Genomic DNA, 13,357 nt, shown 5'->3' on the forward strand with positions numbered 1-13,357 from the left:
TTTGAGGAGCATGACCAGTTATCACACCTTCCCTGGGTTCCACAATCACCAGATCTGATCATCATTGAGCCATTGTGGTCTGAGTTAGAAAAGCCTGTTCGGTCTCAATACCCACCACCAGCATCCCTTAAGGAACTGGAGCATGTTTTGGAGGAACAATGGTACAAAATTCCACACACCACGATTCAGGAGCTGTATACGTCCATTCCACGTCGATCCAAGCTGTTTTGGACACAAAAGGAGGCTCCACACCATACTAGGTATGATTTTCACAGTTCTGCAAACGTTTTAGATTTTTTGTCCAACCCCTATATATATATATATATATATATATATATATATATATATATATATATATATATATATATATATATATATATATATATATATATACTAGCAGCGTTCACCCCGCTTCGCTGCGGTCACCCCGGAACGCAATAAACTTTGTTACTTAGATAATTTTTACTTTTTCGCTTTCAAGTGATATGATAAAAACCATAGAAGATTGCAGTAAATCTTAACATTATATCGCCTGTCATTTATGTTAACCCGCCCCGCTTCGCTGCGGTCATCCCGGAAGTTTTCGCTTTCAAGTGATATGATAAAAACCATAGTAGATTGCAGTAAATGTTAACATTATATCGCCTGTCATTTATGTTAACCCGCCGAGTGACACGGTCATGCGGGTTGCATATAAATACGTTTATTTTTACCTATGATGAACTAACAAAGGATTTGTACGTTATGGACACTTGAATGGTCAATTATCTCAAGACACTGGTAATTAAAAATTAAAGTGATATGATAAAAACCATCTAGGGTCCAAATCCTAATAACCCCCCAAAAATAAAAGAAATTGGTTCAGCCGTATTAGCGTGATGAGGGAACAAAGGATTTGTGCGTTCTCTTTTATATATAAGATATATATATATATATATATATAGATAGATAGATAGATAGATAGATAGATAGATAGATAGATAGATAGATAGATAGATAGATAGATAGATATATAATATTACGAAGGTCTTATTCCAACATGTGGTATGTGGATTCAAAACGTTTCCTGCATCTGGTCACCACACCAAAAAATGGATCCCCTGCCACAATTGCAAATGGGCAGAACAGTGTTTAGATCGTGATTAATACCCAAAAACGCTGCACAAAGTTCATTGACATACCCACCATATTGATCCTATATCTCTCCCACTGAGTGCCGTTTTTTCGTTTGGTCAGAATCGAACAAGAGGCTTCTCAGAAATTGAAATTGGTTTCTGTTTTGCCACAGTACGTATCCCAATCTCCGGTTCAGCCAGTTATTCCAAACCAGATAGAGTAAAGATGATCTTTCTGTTTTAAGCCAAGTACTTTATTTGTTAGTGTCCTTCTTGAAAAGTTGGACTTCAGGTAGTGATAGAAATACATAACTATTATCATAAATCAAGGAATATATACAGTGACAAGGGCACACGGTGAGCACCAATTGTTTGAAAATAGTGTTTCTCGGTCACCAGGTCTCGTCAGTTCTGTACTGAACTCAGTCTCATTTTTCGTTACCTCGTTGCTGGTTTTCAAACTTCAGAACATCATTCCAATTACTCACCTATACTTAATCGTGTATTTCCTATTAAAAAATTAAATCGTTTAATGTTTTATTTTACTCCACCATAATTCTTAATTCCCTTTAAACTTTAACTTCCTTTTCTAAGAGTTTCTGACAGCTTACTTGGAAGGTCTAACTTGTGAGACCTTGGCACTTTCCATTAGACATTCTAAATGTTGGATATATGCTAATGTATACCTTTGTATACAATTACGTACTAGAATTCAGGAACAAATAAGAAATTGTTAGGACGATGATACCTTGTAAATTTTGTCATTGAAAGCCTTTCAAAAGATTTGTTTAAACTTAGCAGAAAAAATCCCAATGTAATAATTTTAAGCACCTGAAAATATAAGCCTTTTTTACCTAGTAAAATGTAAAGTTGGCCCTGTCAAATGATCCCCACAGCGCTTCAAACGAAGCAGAACACCATTGAAGTTACTGATATGTTTCTTTGTTACGTGAGAGGGATATTTCAACAAGTCCATCTAGGTGAATAGGTTCCTCTGGTTGAACTCGAAATGAAGACGATGTTGCATCCCCCCTCTTGTACAGAAAACAATTACAAACTTAGTCAACACTTTAGTTTTGCTACAGTACGTATCCCAATCTCCGGTTCAGCCAGTCATTCCAAACCAGATAGAGTAAAGATGATCTTTCTGTTTTAAGCCAAGTACTTTATTTGTTAGTGTCCTTCTTGAAAAGTTGGACTTCAGGTAGTGATAGAAATACATAACTATTATCATAAATCAAGGAATATATACAGTGACAAGGACACACGGTGAGCACCAATTGTTTGAAAATAGTGTTTGTCGACCACCAGGTCTCTTCAGTTCTGTACTGAACTCAGTCTCATTTTTCGTTACCTCGTTGCTGGTTTTCAAACTTCAGAACATCATTCCAATTACTCACCTATACTTAATCGTGTATTTCCTATTAAAAAATTAAATCGTTATTGGTTTATTTTACTTGTATGCTACATTGCTCCACCAAAATTCTTAATTCTCTTTAAACTTTAACTTCCTTTTCTAAGATTTTCTGACAGCTTTCTTTGAAGGTTTAACTTGTGAGACCTTAGCACTTTCCATTAGACTTTCTAAATGTTGGATATATGCTCATGTATACCTTTGTATAGAATTACGTACTAGAATTCAGGAAGAAATAAGAAATTGCAACGACGATGATTGCTTTTAAGTTTTGTCATTGAAAGCCTTTCAAAAGATTTGTTTAAACTCAGCAAGAAAAATCCCAATGTAACAATTTTAAGCACCTGAAAATATAAGCCTTTTTTACCTAGTAAAATGTAAAGTTGGCCCTGTCAAATGATCCCCACAGCGCTTCAAACGAAGCAGAACACCATTGAAGTTACTGATATGTTTCTTTGTTACGTGAGAGGGATATTTCAACAAGTCCATCTAGTTGAATAGGTTCCTCTGGTTGAACTCGAAATGAAGACGATGTTGCATCCCCCCTCTTGTACAGAAAACAATTACAAACTTAGTCAACACTTTAGTTTTGCTACAGTACGTATCCCAATCTCCGGTTCAGCCAGTTATTCCAAACCAGATAGAGTAAAGATGATCTTTCTGTTTTAAGCCAAGTACTTTATTTGTTAGTGTCCTTCTTGAAAAGTTGGACTTCAGGTAGTGATAGAAATACATAACTATTATCATAAATCAAGGAATATATACAGTGACAAGGGCACACGGTGAGCACCAATTGTTTGAAAATAGTGTTTCTCGGTCACCAGGTCTCGTCAGTTCTGTACTGAACTCAGTCTCATTTTTCGTTACCTCGTTGCTGGTTTTCAAACTTCAGAACATCATTCCAATTACTCACCTATACTTAATCGTGTATTTCCTATTAAAAAATTAAATCGTTTAATGTTTTATTTTACTCCACCATAATTCTTAATTCCCTTTAAACTTTAACTTCCTTTTCTAAGAGTTTCTGACAGCTTACTTGGAAGGTCTAACTTGTGAGACCTTGGCACTTTCCATTAGACATTCTAAATGTTGTATATATTGTTAATGTATACCTTTGTATACAATTACGTACTAGAATTCAGGAACAAATAAGAAATTGTTAGGACGATGATACCTTGTAAATTTTGTCATTGAAAGCCTTTCAAAAGATTTGTTTAAACTTAGCAGAAAAAATCCCAATGTAATAATTTTAAGCACCTGAAAATATAAGCCTTTTTTACCTAGTAAAATGTAAAGTTGGCCCTGTCAAATGATCCCCACAGCGCTTCAAACGAAGCAGAACACCATTGAAGTTACTGATATGTTTCTTTGTTACGTGAGAGGGATATTTCAACAAGTCCATCTAGTTGAATAGGTTCCTCTGGTTGAACTCGAAATGAAGACGATGTTGCATCCCCCCTCTTGTACAGAAAACAATTACAAACTTAGTCAACACTTTAGTTTGCTACAGTACGTATCCCAATCTCCGGTTCAGCCAGTCATTCCAAACCAGATAGAGTAAAGATGATCTTTCTGTTTTAAGCCAAGTACTTTATTTGTTAGTGTCCTTCTTGAAAAGTTGGACTTCAGGTAGTGATAGAAATACATAACTATTATCATAAATCAAGGAATATATACAGTGACAAGGACACACGGTGAGCACCAATTGTTTGAAAATAGTGTTTGTCGACCACCAGGTCTCTTCAGTTCTGTACTGAACTCAGTCTCATTTTTCGTTACCTCGTTGCTGGTTTTCAAACTTCAGAACATCATTCCAATTACTCACCTATACTTAATCGTGTATTTCCTATTAAAAAATTAAATCGTTATTGGTTTATTTTACTTGCATGCTACATTGCTCCACCAAAATTCTTAATTCTCTTTAAACTTTAACTTCCTTTTCTAAGGTTTTCTGACAGCTTTCTTTGAAGGTTTAACTTGTGAGACCTTAGCACTTTCCATTAGACTTTCTAAATGTTGGATATATGCTCATGTATACCTTTGTATAGAATTACGTACTAGAATTCAGGAAGAAATAAGAAATTGCAACGACGATGATTGCTTTTAAGTTTTGTCATTGAAAGCCTTTCAAAAGATTTGTTTAAACTCAGCAAGAAAAATCTCAATGTAACAATTTTAAGCACCTGAAAATATAAGCCTTTTTTACCTAGTAAAATGTAAAGTTGGCCCTGTCAAATGATCCCCACAGCGCTTCAAACGAAGCAGAACACCATTGAAGTTACTGATATGTTTCTTTGTTACGTGAGAGGGATATTTCAACAAGTCCATCTAGTTGAATAGGTTCCTCTGGTTGAACTCGAAATGAAGACGATGTTGCATCCCCCCTCTTGTACAGAAAACAATTACAAACTTAGTCAACACTTTAGTTTTGCTACAGTACGTATCCCAATCTCCGGTTCAGCCAGTTATTCCAAACCAGATAGAGTAAAGATGATCTTTCTGTTTTAAGCCAAGTACTTTATTTGTTAGTGTCCTTCTTGAAAAATTGGACTTCAGGTAGTGATAGAAATACATAACTATTATCATAAATCAAGGAATATATACAGTGACAAGGACACACGGTGAGCACCAATTGTTTGAAAATAGTGTTTGTCGACCACCAGGTCTCTTCAGTTCTGTACTGAACTCAGTCTCATTTTTCGTTACCTCGTTGCTGGTTTTCAAACTTCAGAACATCATTCCAATTACTCACCTATACTTAATCGTGTATTTCCTATTAAAAAATTAAATCGTTATTGGTTTATTTTACTTGTATGCTACATTGCTCCACCAAAATTCTTAATTCTTTTTAAACTTTAACTTCCTTTTCTAAGATTTTCTGACAGCTTTCTTTGAAGGTTTAACTTGTGAGACCTTAGCACTTTCCATTAGACTTTCTAAATGTTGGATATATGCTCATGTATACCTTTGTATAGAATTACGTACTAGAATTCAGGAACAAATAAGAAATTGTTAGGACGATGATACCTTGTAAATTTTGTCATTGAAAGCCTTTCAAAAGATTTGTTTAAACTCAGCAAGAAAAATCTCAATGTAACAATTTTAAGCACCTGAAAATATAAGCCTTTTTTACCTAGTAAAATGTAAAGTTGGCCCTGTCAAATGATCCCCACAGCGCTTCAAACGAAGCAGAACACCATTGAAGTTACTGATATGTTTCTTTGTTACGTGAGAGGGATATTTCAACAAGTCCATCTAGTTGAATAGGTTCCTCTGGTTGAACTCGAAATGAAGACGATGTTGCATCCCCCCTCTTGTACAGAAAACAATTACAAACTTAGTCAACACTTTAGTTTTGCTACAGTACGTATCCCAATCTCCGGTTCAGCCAGTCATTCCAAACCAGATAGAGTAAAGATGATCTTTCTGTTTTAAGCCAAGTACTTTATTTGTTAGTGTCCTTCTTGAAAAGTTGGACTTCAGGTAGTGATAGAAATACATAACTATTATCATAAATCAAGGAATATATACAGTGACAAGGACACACGGTGAGCACCAATTGTTTGAAAATAGTGTTTGTCGACCACCAGGTCTCTTCAGTTCTGTACTGAACTCAGTCTCATTTTTCGTTACCTCGTTGCTGGTTTTCAAACTTCGGAACATCATTCCAATTACTCACGGAGCCTTTCCTATACTTAATCCTGTATTTTCTATTAAAAAATTAAATCGTTATTGGTTTATTTACTTGTATGCTACATTGCTCCACCAAAATTCTTAATTCCCTTTAAACTTTAACTCCCTTTTCTAAGATTTTCTAACAGCTTTCTTTGAAGGTTTAACTTGTGAGACCTTGGCACTTTCCATTAGACTTTCTAAATGTTGGATATATGCTCATGTATACCTTTGTATAGAATTACGTACTAGAATTCAGGAAGAAATAAGAAATTGCAACGACGATGATTGCTTTTAAGTTTTGTCATTGAAAGCCTTTCAAAAGATTTGTTGAAACACAGCAAGAAAAATCCCAATGTAACAATTTTAGGCACCTGAAAATATATGCCTTTTTTTTACCTAGTAAAATGTAAAGTTGGCCCTGTCAAATGATCCCCACAGCGCTTCAAACGAAGCAGAACACCATTGAAGTTACTCATATGTTTCTTTGTTACGTGAGAGGGATATTTCAACAAGTCCTTCTAGTTGAATAGAGTCCTCTGGTTGAACTCGAAATGAAGACGATGTTGCATCCCCCCAGTAGTAGTGGTCCCGTTATGCCCGGATGACTCATCCTCACTCTCTTTTATGACCGGGATTTTTGAAATTCGTTCCCTTTTACGGCTAAGATGAGTGCTTTGGTATCTCGATTCTGATTGGCTGAGTCAGGTCACGTGATATTAGGCCCCGCCTACGCGGGAAATTCAAATTTTCCAGGCCACGTGGTATGACGTCAGGAGTCACCCCGCTGGGAAATCCCTCACCCTGGATTTTTGAAATTTGTTCCCTTTTAAGGGTAAGATGAGTGCTTTGATACTTCATTCTGATTGGTTGACAGCTGCCACGTGATCTTAGACCCTGGGATATTTGAAATTCGTTCCCTTTTACGGGTAAGATGAATGCTTTGGTACCACGATGCTGATTGGTTGATAGAGGTCACGTGATCTTAGGTTGTGGGATATTTGAAATTTGTTCCCTTTTACGGTTAAGATGAGTGTTTTGATACCTGATTCTGATTGGTTGATAGAGGTCACGTGATTTTAGGCTCTGGGTTTGGTATTACGATACTGATTGGAAGATAGAAGTCACATGATTTTAGACCCATCACACGGTGAACAGATTACATGCTATAACGCGGGAAATCCCTCACTCATTTGTTTCATTTTTTGGATAAGATGAATGTTTTGGTACCTCAATTTTGATTGGAGGATAGAAGTCACATAATCTTTCGCTCACACCAATGCTAGAAATTCAATTTTTTTTTAGATTACGTGATATGACAGTGATCACCCTCGACCTGGATTTTAGAATTTTGTTCTCTTTTAATGGTTATCCTTTTTGGTACCTTAAAGTTCCCGTGGAGGGTTCAATCCCATCCTTAAATAACCCTTTTATGGTATCATGATATTGTACTGAAGTTTACATTAAATATTATCGTTCTCTTTGACAGATAAGATGATTACCAGCTTTTTTACCTTGATGGAGATCCTGTCCTTGAATTAGTAGCCTATGTCTCTGGAAGTAACAATGGTGAAAGTTGGGTCCATCCTTGTCGCTTGTAGATTTCTTATAACACATTGTTGTGAGTTTAAGCGTTTTATTGCTCAGTAAGCGCTTTATTAATGGAAACAGTGTTGCCAGATTTTTTAAAACTGCTCCGATTCTTTTCGAAACGGTTCCGCAGAGTGCAAGAATTTTCAAACTAAAAATTTTTCGAACTAAAAAAATTTCAAAACTAAAAATTTTCAAACAAAAAAAATTTGTTACTAAAAAATTTTCGAACCAAAAAAAAAATTTTCAAACAAAAAGTTTCAAACAAAATTTTCGAACAAAAATTTAAACAAATTTTTCGAACAAAAAATTTTAAACTAAAAACTTTCGAACTAAATTTTCAAATCAAAAAGATTTTCGAACTTAAAAAATTTAAAATTTTCGAACCCCCAAAAAAAATTTCGAACAAAAAAAATTAAAAATTTTTCGAACAAAAAAAAATATTTTAAACTAAAAACTTTCGAACTAAATTTTCAAATCAAAAAATTTTCGAACTAAAAACTTAAAAAATTTTCGAACCCAAAAAAATTCGAACTAAAAAATTAAAAATTTTTCGAAAAAATATTTTAAAAAAACCTTTCGAACTAAATTTTCAAATCAAAATTTTTCGAACTAAAAATTTTTTAAAAAATTTTCGAACCAATTTTTAAAACAAGTTTCGAACTAAAGATGTAAACCACATTTGAAAATTTTTAAATCAATTTTTTTGAACTAAATTAAAAACCAAATTTTGGACACTAAAAATTCTTTAATTAATTTTTCGAACAAAATCATTTAAACCAAATCTTGGATATATTTTCCACCTTAAATTTTCAAGATTACCATGATTTGAAAACAAGTGTTCAAGGTTTCAAGAAATAATAAAACACATTTTTTTTTCAACTTGTTGTATTTTAACGAAAGGTATGTGCTTTCCTCATACAAGTTGATTAACATAATAAATACAGGATCTAATTAATGAATATTTTGGACGTGTCATCATCTTCGAATCTTGTAGACGTATCCTGTAAAGAAAAGGAAGAAACAATGGATTACTTTATGAATTTCTTTTTTCCTGAAACAATAAAAAGAGTCAATATTGATAAGAGAGAAATAAAAACTTATTCGTAAAAGATGGATGTGTTTAGACTCATCTTCCTTTTCGGGTACGAGATGACAGCATTTCTTCCACTGATGGTGGTTTACGAACTCTTCTGTGTACTGCATTTTTCTTGGTGTTGCTGCTTTATGGTCAAGGTTCCTCCTTCGGTACGAGATGACTACATTTGTTCAACTGATGGTGGTGTTGGTGTTTATGAACTCTTCTGGGTACTGCGTTTTTTTTCTTCTTCTTGGTGTTACTGTTTTGTGGTTAAGGAGGGGAAAAAGGAAAAAGGAAAAAAGAAATGGCGGCCTTATTGGGTGTTTACAGTTTTTTTCTTCATCTTCTTCTTTTTCCAGTTCCAACTTCTGTTTTTTAACGTACCCGTACGGAACCGTATCATAAGAATTGAGTTCTTTAAATCGACGTTTTATGTACTGAATGCTGTACATTTCTTCTTCTTTGCGTGTGACGATGGTATGGTCTTTGGTCCTGCATATTTTATGAGGGATGGTAATGGTGACTTGTCCACGGCATTGATTTGTAATCATTTCTTTTAGCGTATTGAAATTTAATTGCTGTCCTGCATTGTAGTTTAAGGTAAATCCTCTAATTTTACATATGTAGCTGGTGACGTTGGTGTCTGGATTGTATATTTCTAAGCTGTAATTTTTTGGTCCTCCACTGACAAATGTCTTGATGTACGCTCGTTGTCCATAAGACTCCAACTCATCCGATAAGCATCCCAAGTACGTTGAAGGTTCAATGGTTGGCTCTCCGGGCTTTTCTGTAAAAATCACAGAATCCGTGTCGAAATATAAAACACGTTCCTGCAACATTTCCAGGTACTTGTACAATACGAGGCAAAAAACCTGCAACATGAAAGTTTAAGTTCATTGTGAAACTACGCCAACAACATAGGCAACCAACCTAACGTCTTTGTGGCACTGATCACGCCAGGATAACCTTCGGCTTCGTCCCCCTGCACACTTCGTTTGGAGCGAGAAATGCATAGACCACGTGACTACAAACCACAAATTTCTCACAAGATGGAGTAATAGATTGAGGTTCTTCTCATTTCTCTTCTCATTTTACATCCTCACTTTTAAAGAGAGAGAAAGAGAAAAAGATCAACGTGATAGAAACTAAATAAAGAGGAATATGCGAAATACAAAGGAAAAGAAAACGTGCGCATATATTGACAAATGACACATGCACTTCAAAGGGGACCACCACAAATTTTGTTATGAACCATATATAATAACTGTGAGAATCAGCAAACCACAAATACATAATTACACATAGTAAGTGTTACATAACATATATTTATTTAAACAAATAAAAATGCTCGTAGAAATCTGAAAATTTCTTTAAAATCTCAACCATAACTGAAAGAAGAGATTACTTCTCTATTGTTTTTCTTCGTAGCATCCATCTACATGGAGAAATGAGAAAGAGAGAACATCTTAAGAGATTGGCACGTATACAACATCGGAAACTGCTAAATGGAAAAAATTACAGTCTTTGGATGGGATTCGCACGCAGAACCATAGCATTAGAAATCCCACACTCTATCGATGTAGCTAGTCTGACACTAATACCCTTTTAGTCCATCATTACCTATGAAAGGTGGAATGGAGTCTGCTGAAATATACGTCTAACATATCCATGACAGACCGCCTATAACCTATGTCTAATTGATACTTTAAAAAGATAGCTATACACATAGAAAAGTAAAATGAAATGAGTAGTTAGTACACAACACTTTGTCTAAAAGTAAAATGAAATGAGTAGTTAGTACACAACACTTTGTCTGTCTCACTCTATCTCTGACTATAGAAATCGAGAAAGAAGAAACATGTATAGAGGTGAGAACACAGGAAGAACAAGCAAAAATAAAAGTTGCAGGAAACTGAATATCAAGGAGAAAGATATATATATATATATATATATATATATGTACAGGGTGCGAATTACCGGGGGGGATGAGGGGGATTTTCCCCCTCAATCACATTTTGTTCCCCCCCAAAGAAGTCAGTTGAAGTATCCCCACCGGGGATGCTCGCTTTCCCCCTCAAACTATGCTTAGTATAACTCCAAATTTCACTGATTTTTGTCATTTCTTGTAAATTTAATCTTCTAGCTGTATTTCGAAATGATCGATGTAAACTGTTCAGTTTTGGTCATTTCTACTTACCATCTAATTACCCACTATTTTCAACGTTGTTTAGTAGAACTATATTATTATGACTACGGTTGTTACTTGCAACTGTACCTTCGTACCCTTCAGTTCGTCATCGTTTCTGAATTTGAATGTACTAATTGCGTATAACAAAGCCACATATAGATTTATAAATGTTCTTAGCGGTTGGCCAAGAAGAAGTAAACAAATAGCTTCTTCTACCATACTTGGCGAAGTTCGGATATGTCATATTCATCCTCTATATTTGTATCGATTATCATCTTATTTTAATTTTTGTTATAACATGTTATTTCATTTTCCAGTGTACTCTTTGTTAGCACATGGTCTTCATTCCCTAGTAGGTTGTGTGTATGCAACTCAAAAGTTGCATTTAATTTGTGATAATTAGCATAGTAATCACTGCTTTTACAGTTTAAGGAAATGAACTTTTGAAACTGTACTCGAAATCTGAGATATAGGTATTCTCTCGTAAGTATATGTTAACGTACACGCTGGGGGATACGCTCCTAGTGGGCAGACATGTTAATGAAGGTGATTTTTAGGTGAATAAGCGAATAATTCAAGATTTGTTTCAGCATTTGTTAATATGACTGGTTCTCCGTGTCATTGTCTGTGTCTGTATAAGTATTTCAACTGGAGCGGGTTTTTTTAAAGTTAACCCTTCATTTTTCCATCTTTTCGCTGTACAGTTTGCTGTCCACGCAATTAATGTTGTCTGAAAAACTTCAGTGTAATGTTTTACTTTATTTGAATAACGTAGCCCATAGTGAATCAACTCATCTTCAACCTAACAGTAAAGTAATTTTTAAGTGTTGCCTTTCTGTGCCCATCACGGAATCGATACTTGGAGAGAAAAAGTCGTGATGAGCACAGATTTAGCGGGAAGTAGAAGCACAAGCTCGAAATTTGAATTGAGAGACTTTAAATATTTGGCCTTAGATTTGACCTTGATGTGAGAAATCGGGACCAGCAACAATCCATTTCTTATTTGATAGGCTAATATCTAGATTTTCTTTAAAAAAAAAAAAAGGTTATGTCCGGTTTAACTGATAATTTTAGTGGTTTTCACAAGACTGAAGTAGGTCTCTTTTCGCAACCTGTATGTATTAACGCAAAGTGGAAGCTTTCAATATGAGTGGAAAAATTAACATATGCTTGTGATCATGGCTATCGCTCGAGCCGAATTATTAACTAAATAAACCTTAGAGAGCTACGGGGACAAGAGTGAGTACAACATTAAAACACGTTCAGAAAGTTTTAGTGGGGTGTGTATGTATGTCAGACAATATATATGTGCATATTTATTGTCGGTATATTTATTAAATTAATAAATCTCTTATTTATTACAGATGTCACACACACACGCACACACACACACACACACACATATATATATATATATATATATATATATATATATATATATATATATATATATATATATAGAGAGAGAGAGAGAGAGAGAGAGAGAGAGAGAGAGAGAGAGAGAAATAGAGGGAACGGAGCAAATGATTTAATATACATCCGAAAAGAAGGTTCACAACTGTGCTATACATTTAATGTATTGAATACTCTGTTTCTTCTAAATTGCTTGCTAGATGACAATTATTAATTTGTAAAAACGTAGCAAATGCCCGCGTTGTCTTGTTTTCTTACTGTTTCAGTAATAGTGAAAAATTTGGTTTATGCAACATAATAAATTACTAATTTTCCCATAACAACCATGTAGTTGTTGATAAATTTGAGTTTAACGCCCGTCCAGTAGCGAGGCTATATGAGACGTGGACCTACTTATTAACGTGGAATCCGAACCATATGAGCTGCTGCCGGGAATCGAAGCAACCATGTAGTGTTGGTAAGAAATGTCTAAGCAAAAGAAGAAACTGATCAGCAAAATACATAAAACGATAGTCGTGCAAAGTATTACTTAAAGAGAATTTATTGTAAAATCAATACACCCATGTGGCGGTATATAGTCGCAAAGTGGTTAGAAAACTTAATATTAGACTGTCGATCACATCGTTTTACTTATTTGAATTCAATGTCGTATAGGTTCGGTTTTAGCTCTAGATTTCAGCGTTCTCACTTCGATTCTTAACTTGTTGGTAATATGCATTAATCGAAATTATAAAAGTATACGAAATTTAACTAGCTAAAAGAAGAGAATAACATAAAAATCCGGATTAGAGTATTACAATAAACATGTGTATTTTGTTTAGGGTTTGCAAGTCATAGCTTATAGGAATTATAGGAAAAACGTTTGTTGTGAAAGCACAAGGAAA

The sequence above is a fragment of the Thermobia domestica genome, chromosome 10 (assembly GCF_964235325.1).
Source record: "Thermobia domestica chromosome 10, izTheDome1.hap1.1, whole genome shotgun sequence".
Classification (NCBI taxonomy): Eukaryota; Metazoa; Arthropoda; class Insecta; order Zygentoma; family Lepismatidae; genus Thermobia; species Thermobia domestica.